The sequence below is a fragment of the Muscardinus avellanarius genome (assembly GCF_963383645.1).
Source record: "Muscardinus avellanarius genome assembly, chromosome: X".
Classification (NCBI taxonomy): Eukaryota; Metazoa; Chordata; class Mammalia; order Rodentia; family Gliridae; genus Muscardinus; species Muscardinus avellanarius.
In genome coordinates this window covers 53,276,699-53,301,749 of record NC_137792.1, presented here as the reverse complement: position 1 = coordinate 53,301,749, position 25,051 = coordinate 53,276,699, and positions in this window count along the sequence as shown.

The window sequence follows — 25,051 nt, the reverse complement described above, 5'->3', positions numbered from 1 at the left end:
TATAGAGTATGCATGTTTTTAACCTTGCTAAATATTTCCAAATTTATATCATTTGTACAATATTGCAGCAGTGTTAAAAAGAGTTTTGGTTTCTTATATCTGAGTCAATTTGGTATTATCAGACTAAATTATTTGAAGCCAGGCACAGTGGTTCACACCTGTATTCCCAAGTATTTGGGAGGCTGAGAGAGAAGGATCACATTTTTGAAGCCAGCCTCAGCAACTTAATGACACTACCTTTTCAAATTAAAGAATAAAGCTGGGCGTGGTGGTGCACGCTTGTAATCCTAGCGTTTGGGAGGCAGAGACAGGAGGATCACGCTGGTTCGGAGCCAGCCTCCATAGCATAAGAGACCCTGTTTCCAAATAAAAGAAATATAAAATAGGTCTGGGAGTGTAGCCTGGAGGTAGAAGGGCTTCCAGGAACCCTAGTACCACCAGAAAAAAAAAATAAAGAGACTAAAAAAATAGGGCTGAGGTGTAGCTCAGAGATACAAGCCCCTGGGATCCATCCACAGTATGGCAGATAAATAAATAAATAAATAAAGCCCATGGTTTGTATTCTCAGTACCACTAAACAAATAAATAATACCAATTTAAGGAGTACATTTTAGTTCACATTTCCATGATTACTAGTAAATGAGGTTTTAAAATAATTTTTAAAAATTAATTAAATAATAATATAAATTTAAAAAAAATTAAAAATAATTTTAAAATGAGGTTTTAAAATTATTTATTCAGGTTCCCTATTCCATCCATTCTGTTTTTATTTTTGCACACTTCTTAATATATTTGAGTTTTTCAGGAATAAGTGTTCTAAATCCCTCTTTCATGGTGTGGTTGATGTTCTATTTCTGATGTCTTCTTTTTTTTTTTTTTGTGGTACTGGGGTTCCTGGAAGCCCTTCTACCTCCGGGCTACACTCCCAGACCTATTTTTACATTTTTTTATTTTGGAAACAGGGTCTCCTAAGCCAGCACGCGTGGCTGGCTTCGAACCTGCGCGATCCTCCTGTCTCTGCCTCCCAAGCGCGGGGATTACAAGCGTGCGCCACCACGCCCGGCTCTGATGTCTTCTGATGCACAGATAACTTTATTTTGAATATAATAAAAAATTTAATAGTTTATACTTTTTGAATCTTTATGTATTCTTTATGCAATTCTTCCTTGTCCTCAAGTCATAAGATATTCTTCAAAACTTTCTTCTAAGATTTTAAAGATGCTATTATCACGATGAGGTCTCTAATTGGACTGAAAATTGGTTAAGATTTTTCTTACAATGTTAAGATATGATTTTACATTTTTACTTTTTATAAAAGATAACCACTTATCCTTGAATTATATATTGAACATGCCATCATTTCCTCCATTTATTTCAGTATCTGTGGAGAGGGGTTACTAGAATATATATTTTGTTCCCTAAATCTGAATTTCCCTGCTTTGTTTCTCTTCTTCAAAATATTTTGTTTAATCTTAGCACTTTACTGGTAAAAATTTCAGCAGATAAATAATACATACAAAAGATTATATCAACTGTTCATGTACCGCTGGGTGCAGAGGCACACTCCTGTCATCTCAGTACTTGTGAGGTTTAGACACGAGGATCGCAGATACAAGGTCAGCCTCACCAAATTAGCAAGACCCTCAGCAACCTAGGGAGACCCTGTTTCAAAATAAAGAATAAAAGCTGAGTGTGATGGTGTGCTTGTAATCCCAGTACTTGGGAGGCTGAGACAGGAGGATTGAGGTTTGTGAACAGCCTCAGCTACTTAGTGAGGCCCTTTGCAACTCAGTGAGACCCTGTTTCAAAATAAAGAATAAATATAGGGCTGGGGCATAACTCAGAAGTAGAATGTCCCTGGGTTCCAACCCCAGTACTGCCAATAAATAAATAAAGAATAAAGAATAAAAATGGCTGGGGGTATAGTTCTGAGACAGAACACCTCTGGGTTCAATCCCCAGTAACACACACACACACACACACACACACACACACACACACACACACAGAAATTTGTAATGTATCATTTAAATTATTATTATTATTTAATTTTTGGTACATTGTAGTCATACATCTTAATGGAGTACAAGATGGTAGAGGCATACATGCACACAGCACTCATTTTGCCCTTCCTCAGTTCCCTCCCCATTCCCCCTTCTCATGTTTGGCTTAGTGACGGACTTTGATATGTTTGTGAATGTACATCATGTGTATTAGGAAATTTCCCTCTGCCCTCCTCCCATCCCCCTCAGGTTGCTTTACTTGCTCATCTATGGTTTCTCTTTCTTTATCTAGAGTTCCTCCTATGACCCCTTTTCTCCCTAGCTTCTGCATATTAGGGAGAGCATCTGACTTTTTACTTTTTGTGACTGATTAATCTCACTTAGCATTATGGTGTCCAGTTCCATTTATTTTTCCGCAAAAGACGTAATTTTGTTTTTTTATGGCTATAGTTTAAATTATAATATGAAAGTTTAGTATTTTGGAGGCCCTATAATAAACCTACATCCAATCACATCAGCCTTCATCCACGAAAGCCTGCCTACAGGTAAATATCATTATTATGGGTAAATTAATTATTCACCTGCTTTTTTATAGTGTAACCATTTGTGTATCTACAATTGTCTATTATTTGCTGTTACTGTGACCTTGACTTAGAGAAATTACTTAGTAGTCATTGCTACTAAAAACAATGACTCTAGACTAAGCCCTGAAAACACCCTATTCATAACTAAAATCAGGATAAGCTTGGGATCTCTGCCGTGATTTTGTATCTGTCTCCTTTATTTCCTTAAACTTTGGGTCAAATCCCTTTTCAGTTCTGCATGTAGGCATGTCATTATTTAAGGGATGTCCATCTGAACAACTAGTAATATGTCATGCATGGTGGTGCACGCTTATAATCCCAGTCCTTGAGAGGCTGAGATAGAAGATCACAGATTTGAGACCAGCCTCAGAAGCTTAGCCAGACACTGTTTAAAAATGAAAAAAAGAAAGAGCTGGTGGTATAGTTCTGTGATAGAGTGCTCATGGCTTCACTCCCTAATATCACAAAACAGCTAGTAATATAAAGTTTGTTAACCCTAAATTTACCTAACATATCTCATCCCCCTTAAAGCCTGAGGTGATATTTGTGGCAGCCTGTTTCAAACCCACCTGAGTATGCTCAAGAATCCCCAGTCAGCAGGATCACAGGACTAGTGCATAAAAATCCTGAGCAACAAGTTGCAATTGCTCCTGTCACCTCTGACCCAATTCTTTCTCTATTTAAACTTAAAGCTCAGATAGCTGTGGGTGGTGACAAACACCTTAATCCTACTATGTGGGAGGCTGAGACAGGAGGATTGCATGTTTGCGGTCAGCCTCAGCTGCTTAGAGTGAGACCTTGTTTCAAAATAAAAAAGTAAAATTGGGTTGTGAGTGCAGTTCAAAGGTAGGTTGCCTCTGAGTTCCATTGCCAGACCACACACACATACACACACACACACACACACACACACACACACACACACACCTAACGCTCCTGTGGGCACCCCGAAGTCAGGATTGAAATGACAGATTTTACTGCCTTCTCAGAGTGGCTGTACTAATGAAAGTTTCCTTTCCTACTTTTCACCTAGACCTTTTCTCTTTGGTATTTGGAGCAAGCGTCTGGGTCTGGTTAGATTGGACCCCTTGCCTAGGTCACCGATAACATCTTTTGCCTTGAAGATCGATCTAGTGGTGTGAGAGGTGTGTTGAAGTCTCCCAGTATTACTGTATTTGGGTCTATTTTAGATCTGATATCTAGAAGGGTTTGCTTTACAAATATGGCTGCCCCCACACTTGGGGCATAAACATTTACTATCATTATATCTTCTTTGTGGACTGTTCCTTTTAACAAAAGGTAGAGTCCTGCTTTGTCTCTTTTGATGTGTTTTAGCTTAAAGTCTGTTTTGTTGGATATCAGTCTTGCTACCCCTGCCCGTTTTGGTCTCCATTAGTATGGTATATCTTTTTATATCCTTTCATTTTCAGCCTGTGAATGTTTTTGGCTGTAAGGTGAATTTCTTTGCAAACAGCATATATTTGGATTATGTCTTTTAATCCACATTTTCAGTCTATGTCTTTTGATTGGTGAGTTAAGTCCTTTGACATTCATAGTTATTACTGAAATATGATTTTTGTCTCCTGTCATTTTGTGTTCTGTCTTCTGTTAGGTATCCTGTTATTTCTTCTTTATTTAGATGCCTTGTTGTTCACCTTCATCTATTCTCTGGTTCTGAAGTCTGCTTCATTTTTCTTCTTTATGGTTTATTTCTTTAAGTATGTTCTCTAGTGTGGGCTTTGAATTCATGAATCTTTTGAGGTTCTGCTTATCTTGAAACACTTTCGTTTCCCCATCAATTTTGAGTAATAGTTTTGCTGGTAATACCAATTTTGGTTGGAAGTTGTTTTCTTCCAGAGTCTGGATCACATCATACCAGTCTCTCCTGGCAATCATGACTTGGGTTGTGTAGTCTTGGATGATTCTTATTGTTTTTCTTCTATATGTCACCCGTACTTTTGTTCTCATTGCTTTTAAGATTTTTTCCTTGGCTTCTATGTTGGTCATTTTGATTATTATATGGTGTGGAGATGTTCTTCTTTGATCTTGTCTTAATGTTGTTCTGTATGTCTCCTGGACATGAAGATCCAAGTCTCTTTCCATGTTTGGAAAATTCTCTGAAATTATTTCTCTGAAGAGATTACAAATGCCCTTGGTCTGTACCACTATTCCTTCTTCAATGCCTTTTATCTTTAAGTTAGGATGATTCATGTTGTCCCATAGTTAGGGGTTTTGTTGCTGTATTGACTTCTGTATGCTGTTGACTGTGTTTTCAGTTTTGAATGAACTGTGTTCTAACAGTGATATTCTATTTTCCATTTCATCTAATCTTCCAGAATTTCTTTCTATTGCTATCTTCATTTCATTTATTGACTCTTTCATTTCATTCCAGACCTCTTTCCGATTCTTTCTTAGTGTTTCTATCTTGTCTTTCATTTCCGGTAGATATGTTTTAAAGCCTTTTATCATATTGTAGATCAAAACTCGGAACTTCCCTTTTTGCATTTTCTTTCTTTCTTTCTTTCTTTCTTTCTTTCTTTCTTTCTTTCTTTCTTTCTTTCTTTTTGTGGTACTGGTGTTCCTGGAAACCCTTCTACCTCCGGGCTACACTCCCAGACCTATTTTATTTTATTTTTATTTGGAAACAGGGTCTCTTAAGCCAGCAAGGCTGACTTCGAACCTGCGCGATCCTCCTGTCTCTTCCTCCCAACTGCGGGGATTACAAGAGTGTGCCACCATGCCCAGCTCTACTTGCATTTCTTGAGGTCAGGATTCGTGATTTCTGTTGTCTCTTCATTATTCCTAGTTCTTGCATTTTCAAGGTTCTCAGGCTTGTTTTTCTGATGTCTTCCCATTCTTTGTGAGTATTATGTTTAATCCAATCTTAGTAGTAGGAATTTAGAAGTGACAGAAGGTAAGCAGTGCTTTTTCCAATGGTGGTGGTTGAGTATTGGGGAAGGAGCTGGGGTGATGGGTACAGGATTTCAGTAACGTTGAGAATATGATTAGGTATCTTGAGAAAAGAGAGTGGATAGGGTGGTGTGAGAAAGTTTGTAAAAGAAATGAGGGGGGGAATCAACCAAACATGAATATATTAACTAGACAATATACAAAAGTTAACAATTATACTTTGAGGACAAAAACAAAAACAGAAAAAAAGGAAAAAAGGAATAGGAAAGAAGAGAGAAGGAAAAAAAGAAAAGAAAGGACAAAAATGAAATAGACTAAGAAGAACTAGTGATTGTTTGAGAGAACAAAGCCAAACAAACAACCAAGCCAGCAAATAAAAACCCAAATAAAAGAAAGAGAAGGGGAAAAAAGCCCAAAACATAAAAAAATAAGCAAGCCAGGTGTGGTGGTGCACGCTTGTAATCACAGCATTCAGGAGGCTGAGACTGGAGGATCGCTTCACAGACAGCCTCAGCTACTTAGTGAGGCCCTCTGCAACTCTGTGAGACCCGGTTTCAAAACAAAGAATAAAAATTAGGGCAGGGGGTGTAGCCTGGAGGTTTAATGCCCCTGGGTTCCACCCCTAGACCCGCAAAAAAAAAAAAAAAACAATTAAGCAAAAATAAAAATGTCCTACTAATTTACACACATGGGGCTGGGCCCATATAATATTTGTATGTCTGATCGCTGGTAGATTCTGGAGTATATTCCAATGTCTCTTATTTGCTCTGTACCCTTTTGTCAGCTCTTGACCCAGTCTCTGAGTGATCTCTTCTCTAGTCTCTGACTGCTTTGTGAAGAGGGCATCTAAAAAGACTTGGCACACTCCCCTGTGACTTTGTGTCACTGTAGGTTCTAACCAGATCCCTTCTCTGAGCAGACCCTATTACCTGTGTGTGGTCTGGGCCATTGCAAAACTCACTGTGTTGCTGTATCTGGAAGTTTTCCTGTGCACACAGGTTTCCTCCCCTGTCTCTGAAGGACTGTACTACTGTGGGTGTTGCCTTTAGTTAGCACAGGGGATTTTGACTTGGCTGCCGCTCACCATTTAAGATGTTGGAGGTATGGTCGCTTTCAAGTGCTTGAATTATTTATCTGGATTTCTTGAGACTGCCACACTGAAGTTCGAGGTTCAGGCTCGCACCCGGGACCCTGATGGCGCAGGCGACTGGTCCTCAGCAGGTCAGTCACATGTGCTCCGGCCTTTTGCAGTGGATCCCTCAGTTTAGAATAATTGGATTCCTTCTGCTGCGGTTCCTGTTTCTGTTATGGATCTTGAGCTGTATTTATTTTGCTCTTCTAGATGCTGCCTTCTCAGTAGTTGAACTTTTTTTTTTGTTTCAGCTACCAAGATATGCTGCGTTCCACGGTCGCCATTTTCTTCCTCCCTTCTTCCATCTTTTTAGGTGATGATTTGGATGAGCTCTTTCACCATGTCACTGAGATGAATTACATTAATTGATTCTTTTTTTTTTTTTTGGTGGTACTGAGATTCTTGGAAACCCTTCTACCTCCGGGCTACACTCTAGGCCTATTTTATATTTTTTTAATTTGGAAACAGAGTCTCTTAAGCCAGAGAGGCTGGCTTTGAACTTGCATGATCCTCCTGTCTCTGCCTCCCAAGCACAGAGATTACAAGCATGCACCACCATGCCCATCATTAATTGATTTTTTTTAACCTTGGGTATTAGGATAAGCCTTCTTTGGCCTCATTTTGTGTAGGATATTTGCATAGGTGCATGAGAGATATTGACCCATAGTTTTTCTTTTTTAAAAAATTTCTTTTTATTTGTTTTATTGATGCACTGTATTCCTACATCATAATGGGATAAAAAAAAAAAACTTTTTTAGTCATACGTGCACACATCTCCCAGTTAGCCCCTACTCCACACCATTCCCTCCCCATCCCTCCTTCCCATGCTTGGCTTAGTGGTTGACATCTAATATTATAGAAATTTATCCAAAATTAACAATGATAATCTCACATAACAGATTCATTTGTCTGGTATCAAACTTTTGATCACTTTGAGATAATATTTCAATATTTCTTTTTGCTTTCTTTCTTACCAGAGAATATTTTTAAGATGAAACTATCATTCATTTTTTCCAGAAAAATCTATCCTAACATGAAATATGAACTCTAAATACCCAAAACAATCTCAAAAAAGAACAAAGTTAGAAGATGTACATTTTCTGATTTCAAACCTTATAAAGCTACATTAATAAAGCAGTGTAGTACTGCAATAAAAGGCAGATATATAAACCAGTGGAGTAAAATAGAAAGCCTAGAAATAAATTCTTCCATATATGGTCAAGTTATTTTTGACAAGGTTTCAAAGAACATTTGGTGAAGGAAATAATGATCCTTTCACTAAATATTGTTGAAAAATAATAATTATATGAAAAAGAATAAACTTGGACCCTTACCTAACACCATATACAAATATTAACTCAAAATAGATAAATGACCTAAATGTAAATCTTAAGACTATAAACTTTTAGAAGAAAACCTGGGTCAAACACTTCACAACATTGAAATTGGCAGTGATTTCTTGGATATGATTTCAATGGCACAGGCAACAACAGAATAAACAAACAAACTTCCTAAAATATATTGTACATCCAAAGACACTGTAAACAGAGTTAAAAGTTACTGATACAATGGGGTAAAATATTTCCAAATGCTATATCTGAAGGTATATTAATATTTCAAATAGAAATCCTAAAAATTAGCAACAATAAAAGCAAACAATACAATTTAGAAATAGGTAAAAGACTAAAATAAATAATGAATCTCCAAAGATTTTAACCAATAAACACATGAATATATTCTCCTTTACTTAGTTGTATGCTGGGTGGAAAATCTTGTTTCTCTGGTTCTGGTGTATATTATCTATTTCTTCTTTGTAGTTAATCTCTTTGAGTATTTTCTCTAGCACTGGTTTTGAAGACATAAATTCCTTCAATTTCTGTTTGTCATGGAAGCTTCTTATTTCTCCATCTAATTTGATAGATAGTTGTGCTGGGTAGGAAATTTTTGGCTGGAAGTTGTTTTCTTTCAGAGTTTGGAATATGTTACTCCAAGACCTTCTGGCTCTCATAACTTGGTTTAGGAATTCTGGAGTGATTCTAATTGTTTTGCCTCTGAATGTCACTTGGCCTCTTGTTTTGGTTGCCTTTAAGATTCTCTGCTTGGCTTCCACATTGGTCATTTTGACAATTATGTGGTGTGGGGAACCTCTTCTCTGATCCTGTCTAACGGGAGTTCTATAAGTTTCCTGGACCTGCCTATCAACCTCTTGCTCTAAGTTTGGAAATTTTTCTGCTATTATTTCTTTGAAGAGATTATTGATCTCTTTGGTTTCACCTTCTTTGCCCTCCTCTATCCCGATTATTCTTAGGTTAGTTCTCTTAAAATGGGCCCATATTTCTTCAATGTCAGATTTCTGCTGTCTGATTTTTTTTCTAAGTTATAAATTATGCATTCGTTTTTGGAGTGATCCTCTTCTAGGAGTGAGATTCTATTCTCCATGTGGTCTAATCGATTGTTTATACTTTGAATTGAGGCATTTACCTCAATGATTGCATCCTTTATGTCTTTTAGACTCTCTCTAAATTCTTTTCAAAGGTCCTGTATTATTTCGACAGTTATATTCCTGATTTGATCTTCTGGAGATCACTGAATTTCTGTGTTATCAGGTTCTGATAATATGGGGTTGTGGGTATTCATTGCTCTATTGTTGTTCCTCTTTCCCATGATTTCAGAAGTTTGTGCCTTCCCTGGGTCACTACGACTTCACTTAGGGTGCTCTGTATCTCGAGTCTGTGGTAATCTCTGACACCGCTACACCTTCACTGGGTTGGACTGCAAAATCTCAGACCCAGGGAGATTATCAAAGTCCCTGGGCATGCAGTACAGGTATTTCTCCTTTAGCGGCCGCAATTTCACTCACGGTTATTTTGCGTGTTGATCAGGAGCTGTCAAGGGCGCGGTGAACTCGCTGTCGCTGCTGGCAATATGGTGCCACTGCCACGCACTCAGCCATGAGGCTGTCACTGCTGGCAATATGGTGGCATTGCCACGCCCTCGGCTGTGAGGCTGGAGTATTTCTTTTCTGGTTTTGAGCTCTGTTCTGAGTCCCTGGAAGGCGTGATGAGCTTGACCACTGGGAGTTTTAGACGTTCTTTGCGCTGAAAGATCTGCTGAATTACACCTAAATGATCCACAGCTGCTCACTTCAGCTCCTTGTTTACCTTTCCTCTCTGGATCCTGGTGCTGTGAGGGAAAATGGTGCCGGTGCGGCCCTGCTGCTGCATTGCAGGCTTGATTTCTGGTCTCTGGTTGTTCTTCTAGTCTTTTATTTTCTCTGTCCCTTGTGTTTACATTTTTTATTTATCTGCTGATGGCGTTTTCTGGCTATGAAAAGAGCTGATTTTGTAGCAATAGAGATAGATTTTTAGCAGGGCTCGTAAAGGCTGTTTTTCTCGGTTGCCATCTTCCTGGAAGTCGACCGGTAGTTTTTCTTATTCCAACATCTTGATCTGGTGTTGGTATCCGAATAGAGCTGGCCTCAGAGAATGTGTTGGGACATACTTCTTTCTCCACAATTTTCTGAAAGAAATCTGTTCATGGGTATTATACCTTCAATATTTAGGTAGAATTCACCAGAGAAGATATTTCATCCAAACTTTTCTTTGTGGGAAGGCTTTAAGTATGAATTCAAGTTAATATATATTATACAATGAATATCTAGTATATTTATTTATGTATTTATTTATTTATTTATTTATTTATTTTTGTGGTACTGGGGGTGGAAACCAGGGACATTCTACCTCCAAGCTACACCCAAGCCTTATTTTTTTTTTTTTTGAAACAGGGTCTCAGTGAGTAACTGAGGCTGCAAAGGGCCTCACCACGTAACTGAGGCTGGCTTCGAACTTGCACGATCCTCCTGCCTCAGTCTCCCAAATGCTGGGATTATGAGCATGTGCCACCACACCTGGCATAGTATAATTAAATATTATGTAAAAATATAAATATATGAGCAAGATGTGGTGGCACACACCCATGATTGGGTACTTTTAAGGCTAACAAGAGGATCACAGGTTTGAGGCCAGCCTCAGCAACTCAGTGAGATTCTGGTTCAAAATGAAGAATAAAATCCTAGCATGGTGGTGCATGCTTGTAATCCCAGTACTTGGGAGGCTGAGACAGGAGGATCACAGGTTTGAGGTCAGCCTTAACAACTTAGTGAGGCCCTCTGCAACTTAGTGAGACCTTATTTCCAAAAAGGAATTAAAAAATAGGGCTGGAGGTGTGGCTTGAGGTAAAATGCCCCTGGGTTCAGTCCCCAGTTCCACAAAAATATTAGTTAGATAGATAAATTAAAAATTAAAAAGGGCTGGAAGTATAGTTCAGAGGTAGAATGTCCCTGGGATCAGTCCCTAGTACCACACACAAAAAATATGAATATATTGTGTATAATATATGTAATGTATTGATTATATCTATATATCTCCAAGTTATATCTCCTTGTCTATATATGATAAATATAATGTATTTTATATAAATTTATTTATATCCAGATTATATCTATTTGTGTATCTATTAGGCTTGCTTTATGTGTCATAAATCATTTATCTCTACATCATCTATTATATATGAAATAACATATCTGTATACATTCAGATTATCCTTTTTAATTTTTTTTGCAGGTCTAGGGGTTGAAACCGGGGGCATTTGACCTTTTTTTTTTTTTTTTGGTGGTACTGGGGTTCCTGGAAGCCCTTCTACCTCCGGGCTACACTCCCAGACCTATTTTTGCATTTTTATTTGGAAACAGGGTCTCCTAAGCCAGCACCCGGCTCAGATTATCTATTTATATCTGTGGAATCTACAGTTTCAACTCATATTTGTATCTTTTCTTTGTTTTCCTGATTCGTATAGCTAGTTTTATCAATTAACCTTCCTATAGACTACATTTGAATTTGTTGATTTCCTCCATTGCTTTTGTTTTTCATTTGATTGATTTTCTACTCTGATTTTTATGATTTGTTTCTTCAGCTCACTTTTGGTTTCATTTGTTCTTTTTTCCTCATCATTTATCTTTTGAAATAAAAGCCTCTAGCTGGGCGTGGTGGCGCATGCTTGTAATCCCCGCGCTTGGACAGCTGAGACAGGAGGATCGCACAGGTTCAAAGCCAACCTCGGCTATTTAGTGATGCTCTCAGCAACTGAGTGAGACCCTGTTTCCAAATAAACTATAAAATAGTCTGGGAGTATGGCCCAGAGGTAGAAAGAAAGCCACTGGGTTTCACCCCCAGTAACACACACACACACACACACACACACACACACACACAGAAATAAAAGATTCTAATTATATAAATTCCCCTCTGAATACTATCTATTACCATCTGACATATTTTGACATAGTCCATTTTTATATTATTTTTTATAAAAAGTAAATTATCATTTGTTAGGAACTAAGAAATAAGAAAATGATGTATTTACCCAAATAGTCATCATTTCCAGTGCTATTCACTTCTCTATGTAGGTTCATATTTGTATCTGGTATCATTTGCCTTCAGTCTGAAGAATATCCTTTGCTGTTTTGATGATGATTAATTCTTTGGGGCATTATATGTCTGAAAAGATCATTATTTCACCTTCATTTTTGGAAGGCACTTTCATTGGATAGAAAATTACAGGTTTACAGACTACCTTTTTCAGTAGTTTCAGGTCATTCCTTCACTGCCCTCTTGTACTATTTCTAATAAGAAATCTACCATCTTTATTTTGTTCCTCTGTGCATGTCTTTCCCACCTCTGGTTGCTTTTCAGTTTTTTCTTTTTATCACTTGTTTTGATCAACTTGGTTCTGATGTGCCCAGTGCGTGGGTATAATTTTCTTTGTGTTTCTTGAACTTGCGTTCCATTGAGCCTCTTGCTTATTTGGGTTTATATTATCATTAAATTTGGAAAAAAATATGGTTGTTATTTTATCAAAGCTTTTTTTCCTCCCATCTTTTGGAGACTCCATTACACATATATTAGGCTGAATAAAGTTGTCCCACAGCTTACTGATTCTGATTTTTTTGCTTGTTTTTCTTTTTGTAGTCTTTCTCAGTTTTGGATAGGATCTATGGCTATGCCTTTCAATCTGCAATTTCTACTCTCCTATTGTATTTTTCATATATCCTAGTGTATTTTTCATCTGCAACACTAGTTTTCATCTCTAAATACTCAGTTTTGGTCTCCTTTTATATCTGCCATGTCATTACATAATGTGTTCATTCTTGTCTGTACCTTTTCAAATGTATAGAATACAGTTATAATAAATGTTTTAAGCTGGGCATGGTGGTTCTTTCCTCTAATCACAGTATTTCGGAGACTGAGATAGGAAAATAGCAGGTTCAAGGGCATCTTCTGCAAAAGTAAGCCAGGCATGGTGGCTCATTCCTGTAATCTCAGTACTCGGGAGGCTGAGACAGGAGGTTCTCAAGTTCGAGACCAGCCTCAGCAAATTATTGAGGCCTTCAGCGATATAACGAGACCCTGTTTCAAAAAATAAATAAAAAGGGATGCGGGTATATTTGAGAGGTAGTTAACCTCTGGGTTCAATTGTCAGTACCACATATACAACAAAAAGATTAAAAATAAAAACTAGAAAAGTTTGGGGATGTGGTTGAGATGTAGAACCCCTCTGGGCTCAATTCCCAGTACAAAAAAAAAAAATCTGTTTCAATAACTTTGATACTTTTAACATCTGTGTAAGTTCAGGGTTGCATTTGATCAGTTATTTTTTCTTTTCATTCAGCGTCATATTTCCTGGTTCTTTATATGTCTGATGTTTGGTTAGTTGTTTTCCAAAAACTGTGCATTTAACTTTGTTGTATGCTGTGCATCTTTAAAAAGCTCATCAAGGTATAATTCACATACAATATAATTCATCCATTTAAAGAGCATAATTCAATGTTTTTTTTGTATATTCCCAAATATGCAAAACATCTCCACAAACAATTTTAGAACATTTTCATTTCCTCTAAATGAAACCATGTATGCTTTACCTATTTCTCCTATTTTCCCATTACCACTCTTTCTTCTCAGGCCATAAGCAACCATTAATCTACTCTCTGTCTCTGTAGATTTTTCTATTTTGGATTTTTAAATGAATGCAGTCATGTAGTATATGGCCTTTTTTTGACTGGCTTCTTTCACTGGGCATAATATTTTCAACATTCATTGAAGTTGTAGCATGTATCAGTACTCTGATCTTTTTATAGCTAAATTATATTTCCTTGTATAAGATGGGCATGGTAGCACACGCCTGTAATCCCAGTAATTAGGAGGCTGAGACAGGAGGATCACAGGTTTGAGGACAACCTCAGCAAGTAGTGAGACTCTCATCACACTAGTGAGAACTTGTTTCATAATAAAAAATAAAACTGGGGTAGGATATAGCCCAGAGGTAGAATGCCTCTGAGTTTCGTCCTCAGTACCACAATAAAATAAAATATTTTCTTGTATAGATGCTACACATTTTGTTTAAACATTTATCCACTGGGTTGTTTCCATGTATTGACTATTATAAATAATGCTGATGTAAATATCCATAAAAATTTAAAATTTGGTACGGGGGATTGAACCCAGGGGTTCAATTATGTAACCTCTGAGTTACATTCTCAGCTATTTATAGTATTTATTTATTTATTTATTTATTTATTTTTGCGGGTCTGGGAATGGAACTCAGAGGCATTCAACCTCCGAGCTAAACCCCATGCTCTATTTTTTATTCTTTATTTTGAAACTCGTCTCACTGAGTTGTAAAGGGCCTCACTTAGTAGCTGAGGTTGTCCACGAACCGCGATCCTCCGGTCTCAGTCTCCCAAATGCTGGGATTACAAGCGTGCGCCACCACGCCCTGCTTGTATTGTTTATTTTGAAGCAGCGTCTCACTAAGTTGCTGAGGCTGGTCTCAAATGTGTGATACTTCTTTGTCAGCTTCCCAAGTATTGGGATTATAGGGCTGAGCCACTGTACTCAGTTGAAGTTTTTGTGTGGGCATGGTTCATTTCTCTTGGGTACATACCTAGGGGTACAATTACTGGATTATATGGTAGTGTTGTGTTTAATTGTTTGTGAAACTGCCAGAATGTTTTCCAAAGTGGTGCACTATTTTGATACACATTTAACACTATACAAGGGATCTGATGTCTTTGTATTCTTTTTTTTTTTTTTTTTTGCGGTACTGGGGATGGAAAACCCCAGGGCATTCTACCTCTGTACCCCTGAGCTACACCTCCAGCTCTATTTTTTTTATTCTTTACTTTGAAACAGGGTCTCACTGAGTTGCAAAAACCCTCACTAAGTTGCTGAGGCTGGCTGTGAACCGCGATCCTCCCGTCTCAGCCTCCCAAATGCTGGGATTACAAGCGTGCACCACCACACCTGGCTGTGTCTCTGCATTCTTCTCAATAACATTCTTGCTATTCTCTGATTCTCATTCGACTCATTCTAGTGTGTGTAAAGTGGTATCTTGCTATTATAATGTGTATTTCTTTCATCACTAACGATGTTGAGTATCTTTTCAAGTGGTGATTGGCTGTTTGTATATCTTCCTTTGAGAAATGCCTATTCAGAGCCTTCTCCACCATTTATTTGTGATGTCTTTTTCAAGAGTTACTGTTAGGTTCTAGATTCAAGTCCCTTATCAGATATATGATTTCCAAATATTTTCCCATCATATGGGTTATTTTTTCACTTATTTGATTGTGTCCTTCGAAGTAAAAGTTTTAAATTGTATAAAGTCACACTTTGTATATCTCTTGCTTGCTTATGCTTTTGATATCATACCTTAAATTCTCTTCAAATTGGGAAGAAATAAATAAAACTATATCCAGTTAAAATTTGGTGGGACACACTTGTAATCCCAGCATTTGGGAGGCTGAGACAGGAGGATTGCAATTCAAGGTCAGCCTCAGCTACTTATGAGGCCCTCTGCAATTCAGTGAGACCCTGGTTCAAAATAAAGAATAAAAAATAGGGCCTAGAATGTAGCTTGGAGTTAAAATGTCCTTGGGTTCCATCCCTAGTACCACAAAAAAAAGAAAAGAAAAGAAAAGATGACATTATTGTCTATATACAGAAAATACTTAAAAAATCTAAAAAAACATACTAGAATGAATTTAATGTTTAAGATAAAAGGGCAACGTACAAAAAATTTCAACATACATAACAAATTATATATATGTACATGCTATCAATGAACAATGGAAAAGTTTAACAAAACTACTATGATTTATAAGAGCACTTCAAAATTCAGAAACAAGCCGGGCGTGGTGGTGTACTCTTGTAATCCCAGCATTCGGGAGGCCGAGACCCGTAGGATCGCGTTTAGCGGACAGCCTCAGCTACTTAGTGAGGCCCTCTGGTTTCAAAATAAAGAATAAAAAACAGGGCAGGGGCTGTAGTTCGGAGGTAGAATGCCCCTGGGTTCCATCCCCAAACCCGCCAAAAAAAAAAAAAACAGATATAGATTAAATATAACAAAATATGTGAAAAATATGGTAAAAAGTATAAAATATTGAGAAAAATTCAAATATCTAGATAAATGAAAATATATGCTGTGCTCATAAAAGACTCAATATTGCCGGGCGTGGTGGCACACGCTTGCAATCCCTGCTCTTGGGAGGCTGAGACAGGAGGATCGCGCAGGTTCTAAGCCAGCCTCAGCTACTTAGTGAGGCTCTCAGCAACTTAGTGAGACCCTGTTTCCAAATAAAGTGTAAAAAAGGTCTGGGAGTGTAGCCCGGAGGTAGAAAGCCTCTGGGTTCCACCCCCAGTACCACCAAAACCAAATAAATAAATAAAAAGATCCAATATTGCTAAGATGTCAATTCTACCTAAATTTACATACAATGTCAACATGATAAAAATGTCTTCATAAAAATTCAGTCCTGATGAAAGTTCAGGAGGAATTTGTCTTATATTTTTTCAGAAACAGACAAGTTATTAAGTTTATATGAAAAAGCAAAGAATCAAAAATAGTCAAACATATTTTGAGAAAATTAATTTGATGGAATCACACTAACTGGCCTTGAGACTTATAATAAAGTTGAAATAATCAAGAAGTATAGCCTAGTGCAAAGGCACATGCTTAAAATTCCAGGAGTTTGAGGCAGAGGAATTGCAAGTTTGAGGCCAGCTCAAACAACTTAGGAAGACCCTGTCTCAAAAAAAAAAAAAAAATAGAAAAAAAAAGGCAAGTGTGGTGGTGCATGCTTATAATTCCAGTACTTGGGAGGCTGAGAGAGGAGGATCTCAGATTCGAGGACAGCCTCAGCAAGTATAGAGACTCTCAGAAACTTAGTGAGACCTTGTTTAAAAAATGAAATAAAATAAAATAGAGCTGGGGTGTAACTCAGAGGTAGAATGCCCCTGGACTCAATTCCTAGTGCCACAAAAAATTAAAAATAAAAGTTTTCAAGAGAGATGGGGATATATCTCAGTAATAGAGCATCTCTGGCTCCCATCGCCAGTATTGGGGGTGGGGGAGACAGCATAGTACTGACAAAAGATAGATACAGAGAATAATGGAGCAAATAGAATAAATAGAAACATGATTTTCAAAAATGATGCAAAGAGAATGTAACAGAAAAACAAGTCTATTTAACAATGCTAAAACTACTAGATATTCAATTCATACACATAAACATTAAATTCAATCTCACATCATATACAAAAATATCTAGTAAAAAGGATCATAGACCTAAATGTGACACATATGAGAATAAAACTTGTAGAAAAGAACTTAAAATTTTTGTAATGTTGGGTTTGGCAAAAATTATTAGATATTATACTAAAAGCAGTATACTTGAAAGAAAAGTGAGTAAATTAGGTGTCATCAAAATTTAAAATCCCTCTATGAAACAACACTACCAATAGGATTAAGAAGGCAAACTATTGACTTAGATAAAATATTTCAGTGTCATCTGTAACTAGAGATAGTTTTGTTTATTTATTTTTCAATACATTTTAATATTCCGGGTTTTCTGCTTATAACCAAAATATATTTTTGAAACTTTCAAGAATCAGTGATAAGAAATCAAATATCCCTAGCTGGGCGTGGTGGCGCAGGCTTGTAATCCCCATTCTTGGGAGGTGAAGACAAGAGGATCGCACAGGTTTGAAGCCAGCCTCCCTGGCTTAAGAGACCCTGTTTCCAAATAAAACACATAAAATAGGTCTGGGAGTGTACCCCGGAGGTAGAAGAGTTTCCAGGAACCCCAGTACCACAAAAAAAGAAATCAAATATCCCAACAAAATCTTCAAAAATATTTGAAGAGACACTTTGCTAAGGAGGGTGTTTGGATAGCAAATACGCATGTGAAAAGCTAGGCATAGTGGTTCACACCTGTGATCTCAGTACTCGAGAAGCTGAGACAGGAGGCTCACAGATTCAAAGACAAACTCAGCAATTTAGCAAGATTCTCAGCAACCTAGTGAGACCGTGTTTCAAACAAACAAAAATAAATAAATAAAAATAGGCCTGGGAGTGTAGCTTGGGGGTAAAATACCTCTGTTCAATCCCATTACCATACACACACAAAAAAAAAAATCCTAAAAATAATAAAAAAGATGGAGGGTCACAGATTTGGAGCCAACTTCAACAACTTTGCTAGACCCTCAGCAACTTATTTAGACCCTGTTTCCAAATAAAAAATAAAAAGGGCTGGGGTATAGCTCAGAGGTAGAATACCTCTATGTTCAATCCACAGTACCACAAACAGAAAGTGCTCAACATCATTTTTCTTTAGAGAATTGCAAATGAAGGAGATTGAGGTTGTAGATCAGTGGTAGAGCGCTTGTCTAGCATACAAGAGCCCTGTGTTCAATCCCCAGCAGCACAAAATAAGAATAACAAATACAGTAATAAAACAAAATAAAGCCGGGGGGAATGGAAAATTAAACCACAATGAGATGCATGCCTATTACAGAGGCTTTCAGAAACCACCATTCTCTGAACTAAAGCGTGCAGAGCAACTGGAACTCTCATGTTGCTGGTGGGGATGCTAAATGGCTAGAGCCACTTTGAAAATAATTTTGACAGTTGCTTGTAAAATTGACCCTGCCCTACCTATATGACCCAGCAATGCCTCTCTGAGGTATTTGCTCAAGAGAAATGAAAATTTATGTTCACACAAAACCCTCTGTATGAATGTTTGTAAAGGCTTTACTCATAAATCTCAAAACTAGAAACAACACAAATGGCCTTCAACAGATAAAAGGGTAAACACACTTTTCTCTCATACCATGAAATGAATGCTAGACAGAAATATAAAGTCATGAGATACAGATACACACACCACACTGATGAATCTCAAATGCATTATGTCGAGTGCAAAGCCACACTGAAGTGACTACTATATCATTTCATTTACATAATATTCTGTAAGAAGAAAGAATAAGGGACAGAACACAAACGCCACAGGATGGGATAATGGAAGGGCACAAGACCATTTTCAGCAGCACTGGGAATGTTATATATCTTGATTGTAATGTTACCTACACTACTCTATGTTTCCCCCAATCTCATACAACTATGCACTAAGAAGTCATGAATTGCAGGTTGGCATATAGTTACGTGCAGAGCATTTGCCTAGCATGCTGGAGACCCTGGTTTTGGTTTCAGTACTATCCAAAAAAAAAAAAAAAAGAAGAAGAATTACAATTTGAACTTTGTAAATTATACTTCAATAAATCAGACTTTGAATGTTATATAGTCAAATATTTGGGTTGCTAGGGTGGAATACATATTAAATGAATGAAAAGCAAATGCCTTTATTTTGTGTGTGGTACTGGGGATTGAACCCAGGGGCATTCTACCTCCGAGCTGCACCCTCAGCCATTTTCAGATTTGAAACAGGGTCTCCCTACGCTGCTGAGAGTCTCACTATTTGCTGAGGCTGGCCTTGAACTTGTGATCATCCTGGCTCAGCCTTCCAAATACTGGGATTAAAGGCATATACCACTATGTCCAGCTGAAAATGACTTTTGTTTTGTTTTGCGGTACTGGGAATGGAACCCAGGGGCATTGTACCTTCGAGCTACACATCCAGCCCTATTTTTTGTAGTATTTTTATTTTTGAAACAAGGTCTCACTTGATTACGAAGAACCTCGCTAAGTAGCTGAGGCTGTCCACAAGCCATGATCCTCTGGTCTCAGCCTCCCGAATGCTGGGATTACAAGCATGCTCCACCACGCTCAGTTGCAAATGACTATTTGAATCACACTTCTGTTCTTAGGTGTTTTATGAAGCAGTATAACTCCTTTATTATAGTATACATTTATTTGTTTGTGGTACTAGGGGGTTGAACCCGGGATGTTCTACCTCCAGGCTACACCCCAACTCTATTTTATATTTATTTATTTGATTGTTCATGGATTTATTTATTTTTTGGTTTGTTTGTTTATTTTTTTCTGGTGCTGAGAATTAAACTCAGGGGCATTCTACCTCTGAGACACACCCCCAGACAATTTTTTTTAAGTTTAAAACAGGGTCTCACTAAATTGCTAAGGGCTTCACCAAATTCCCAAGGATGGCTTTGAACCTGTGATCTACCTGTCTCAGCCTCTCAAGTACTGGGATTATAGGCGGGCATGAACACACCTAGTAAAACTCCTTTATTTTGAATTCAAGTGTTAGTGCCTGAAAGTGGTGACCAATCCCAGTCATGACTCTCCAATACACAATGCAAAATTGTCATTGATTCTGATGGTGTGAGAAAAAGCCTTTGACAACATATGTATAAATGATGAATATTCTCTGAGTCTGTTCCTCCCTTTTGTAGAGTTAATAGCTTTTTTCTGTATGTAATAGAGGGAAACTTTGAGCTATAAATGAATGGAAAATGGAAATTTGTGGAAAAAATATTTTCTTATTGTGCCTATTACATGAATTTACCCAAACACATTTTTTTTATTTCTCTAGTTTTCTCCAGTTTGCATTTGTGGAAATTTGTTTGAAGAGCAGCTTTAGAGAGTTGCAGCTTCTTTTTGTTTGTTTTGATTCTCCATACTGTTTTCCAAAGTGGTTGTACTAATTTGCAATCCCACCAATAATGTTTTAGAGTTCCCGCTTCTTCACATCCTCGCCAGCATTTGTTGTTCATGTTTTGAATGATTACCATTCTAGTTGGGGTAAGGTGAAATATCAGGGTAGTTTTGATTTGCATCTCTCTGATTGCCAATGATGTTGAGCATTTTTTCATGCATTTATTGGGCATTTGAATTTCTTCTTTCATGAAGTGTCTATTTAGTTCTCTTGCCCATTTTTGATTGGATGATTTGTTTTTTAGTGTTGAGTTTCAATACTCCTCAATCTATTTCATGGAATAGGAAAAAAAAAAAAAAACGGAATTCTCCCAAATACATTCTATGAAGCCAACATCACATTAATACCAAAACCAAACAAAGACAGTTCAAGGAAGGAGAATTACAGGCCTATATCTTTGATGAATTTGGATGCAAAACTGTAAAACAAAATACTTGCAACAAGCATTCAAAAACACAAAAAGAAAATCATACATCACAACTAGGTAGGGTTCCTCACAGGGATGCAAGCCTGGTTCAACATACGAAAATCAATCCATATAATTCATCATATAAACAGAACCAAAGACAAAATCACATGGTCATTTCAATAGATGCTTGTTGGATAAAATCCAACATCCATTTATGATAAGAGCACTGCAGAGAATCGGAATAGAAGGGACATATCTCAACATAATGAAGGCAATCTACAATAAGCCCACAGCCAACATCATACTAAATGGGAAAAACTTTAAGAATTCCCCGTAAACACGGGAACAAGACAAGGATGTCCATTATCACCACTTCTCTTCAATATAATACTTGAGACTCTAGCCAGAGCAATAGGGCAAGAGAAGGAAATCAAAGGAGTACAAATAGGGAAAGAAGAACTCAAACTTTCACTATTTGGAGATGACGTGATACTATATTTAGAAAACCCAATAAACTCAACCAAAAGGCTTATACAACTGATTGAAAAAATCAGCAAAGTGTCTGGATATAAAATCAATCTTAAAAAATTAGAAGCTTTTCTGTACACCAACCATAAACCCACTGGAAAAAAATTCAGAAAACACTTTCACTCAAGATCACCCACAAAAAATAAAATACTTAGGAATAAACTTAGCCAAGTAGGTAAAAGATCTCTACAAAGAAAATTATAAAACATTGAAAAAAGAAATCGAAGATCTTAGAAGATAGAAAGATCTTCCGTGCTCATGGATAGGCAGAATAAATATCATCAAAATGGCCACACTTCCAAAAGTGATCTACAGATTCAATGCAATGCCCATTAAACTACCAAGATCATTCCTCACAGACATAGAAAAATCAGTCCTTAAATTTATTTGGACTAACAAAAGGCCCAGAATAGCCAAAGTAGTTCTCAGCAACAAAAACCATGCAGGAGGAATCACAATACCAGACTTTAAACTATACTTCAAAGCCATTGTAGTAAAAACCGTGTGGTACTGGCACAAAAACAGATACATAGACCAATGGAGCAGAATAGAAGACCCAGAAACAAGTCCACAAACTTTCAGCCAATTGATTTTTGACAAAAGGGCCAGAAATATACACTGGAAAAAAGATAGCCTCTTCAACAAGTGGTGTTGGCAAAACTGGTTAACCATATGCAGAAAATTTGAAATTAATCCCACTTTCTCACCCTACACAAGAGTCAATTCAAGATGGATCAAAGACTTGGAAGAAATTAGACCAGAGAGCTTAAGGCTCCTTGGAGAGGGCATAGGTCCAACACTGCAACACATAGGCACAGATAAACACTTTCTTAACAAGACCCCAAAGGCACAACAAACCAAAATGCAAATCAATGCTTGGGATTGCATGAAATTAGAGAGCTTCTGTTCAGCAAAGGAAACTGTCAAGAACCTCAATTGAGAGCCAACAGAATGGGAGAAGATTTTTGCCACATACCCCTCTGATAGAGGACTAATATCTAGAGTTGCAGCTTCTAACCATGGATGTCCAGCTGCTATCTTTTTACATTCTGAAATCAGCCACTGTTGTTTTTAAAGCTTATAGCTTGAGGAGTCCCTCAGAACTTGGATGGGGCTCAGCAAAGGGAATCAGACTGCTGTGACCTCTGCTCTCCTTCTGTCTTGCTTTTGCAAAGTTCCAAGGATACATAAGAATTATGGTACCTTATCAGACACAGAAAAAGTCTCTATATCTGTCCCAGTTACTTGAGGTACACAGGTCTCATTATTAGCTTTGATATAGAAACTTCCAGTGGGACCATTAAATGGACTAGAGTCTGGCTGCCTGTAATGTCTCTTTATACCACCAGAGTATGGAAATCAGTGCCTTTAATGAGCCAGCCATGTCACTTTGCTGCATACAGGAGCCCAAGACTCAACCAACCAAAGTTAATGGGCTGGTTTCTCAAAGTGTCACCTGCCCTTCCCACCTTAGTAGCCATTGCTCTTACTGTTTCATTCATCCAAAATACTCCCTCTCGGGCCCTCCAGTTATGTCTTGTGAAACACTTCCATTCTTTCATTTGTTTGTTTTTGTTTTCAGTGCTGAGGATTAAACCTAGGGTCTTATGCATGTGAATTAAGTGCTCCAACACTGAGCTATGACCCCAAGCCCCAATTCTTCTATCATATAAGGCCATATTTCCATTGCTTCTCTGAGTGACTTTTCCCTGAAACACTCTCCCTCCATTTACTGAGTCCTGAGTGATACAATTGCTCCTGTCTTAATATTCTATCTAGATCTTAAGAGATGTGAGGAAATGATAGAGTCTAAGCCATCCCTATTCTCGTCCACCTTGCCCTCCTATAACCCCAACTCCACATCCCATCTTGGGGTATAACATTATGACCTCCTCAGAATGGGCAGAGGCAGTCCTGGTAGCACACACCTGTAATCACAGTACTTGGGAAGTTGACATAGGAGGACCACTGGTTTAAGTCTGTCCTCAACAACTTAGAGCCTATTTCAAAGAAGAAACATTAAGAAAGGCTGAGGATTTAGCTCAGATGTAGACTGTCCCTTGGTTCAATCCTCAGTACCACAAAAATAAAAGGAACAATAATAAATGGTCATGGACATAGAAAGCTAGAAGTCAAGATGAGCAGTTCTGCTATCTGCATTAGCCCATGGGAAATTAGACTGGTTTGTAATATATGCCATATGACATCTGAATATTCAATATGTTTTTGGCACTGAGCATTGAATACAGGGACATTCTACCTCTAAGCTACACCCCCAACCCTATTTTATTTTTTATCTTGAAACTGGGTCTCCCCAGGTTAATTAGAGTCTCAGTATTTGATGAGGCTGGATGTGAACCTGTGGACCTTCTATCTTGGTCTCCCAATTACTGGGATTACAACCATGTACCACCACACCCAGATTTCAATATTGTTTTTGAATGTTTAAAATCTTAATATGTTAATCTCAGTTATAATTAAGACATCAAAACTTTAAAGATTTTACACTTCCACATAGAAATAAAACAACACTTCAGCAAACACAAATGACTGTCTACTTGAATTTGAAAAACTTGTGGATTCTGATGTTTTAAAGGATATTTCAAGGCATCCTGTAATGCAAAGGGTTTATTTGATTACAGGTAAGATACACAGTGCCCTGTGTAAATAGCAGCCAAAGGCTGCATCGTCAATTAGAGAAAGGAACACAAATCTGTAAGCTGAATTCACACCTTATCTGATTTGAAGCCTGAATTATTTACTTTTGAGATTTATGTGAGATTAGATCTCTCTGCTTAAACACTAAATCAAGCTTATCAGGAAGAGATATTGCAAATAAACAATGTTCTTTCAAACTATGTTTTTAATATTTTTATCAAAAAAGGAACTGTAACTGAACCTTTTATTGCAAACATTTATGGCTCTATACATTTTTTATGAGACATGGGCTAGAATTCATGTACCTTTACTAGGAAAAAGTATTCCTTTCTGACTTATGGTTACGACCTGGCTCACAAAGATCTGAGTCAGTACCTAGGAAGCTTTTTGAGTCAGTACCCAGAGTGTTCTGGTTCCAGATCTGCTACTGACTTGGGCAAGTGCATTATCCTCCCTTGACCTATTAACTAGAAATAATAGATATACATTTTTATTTTCTTTCAATGAATCTTGAGCAACGACATAAAGACAGTTAAGATGCAATTCTCACACTGTGTTATGCTGTTATTCAATAGTTAGCTTATTCTCAACCATACCCTGTAGTTTTTGCAAATTCTAACAAAGTAAAAGACTGGCATGGCATTGGTATTGTGCTAAAGTGTCTCTGGCATTTTCTCTCCCTGGATATATTAACCTTCCCATCATTTCAATGAGTCAATATTGAAGTTAAACAAGAAAATGTCAGACTTTCCTCCAATTCCTCAGTTGCATTTATTTTTATTATTATTTTATTTTTTTGCAGTG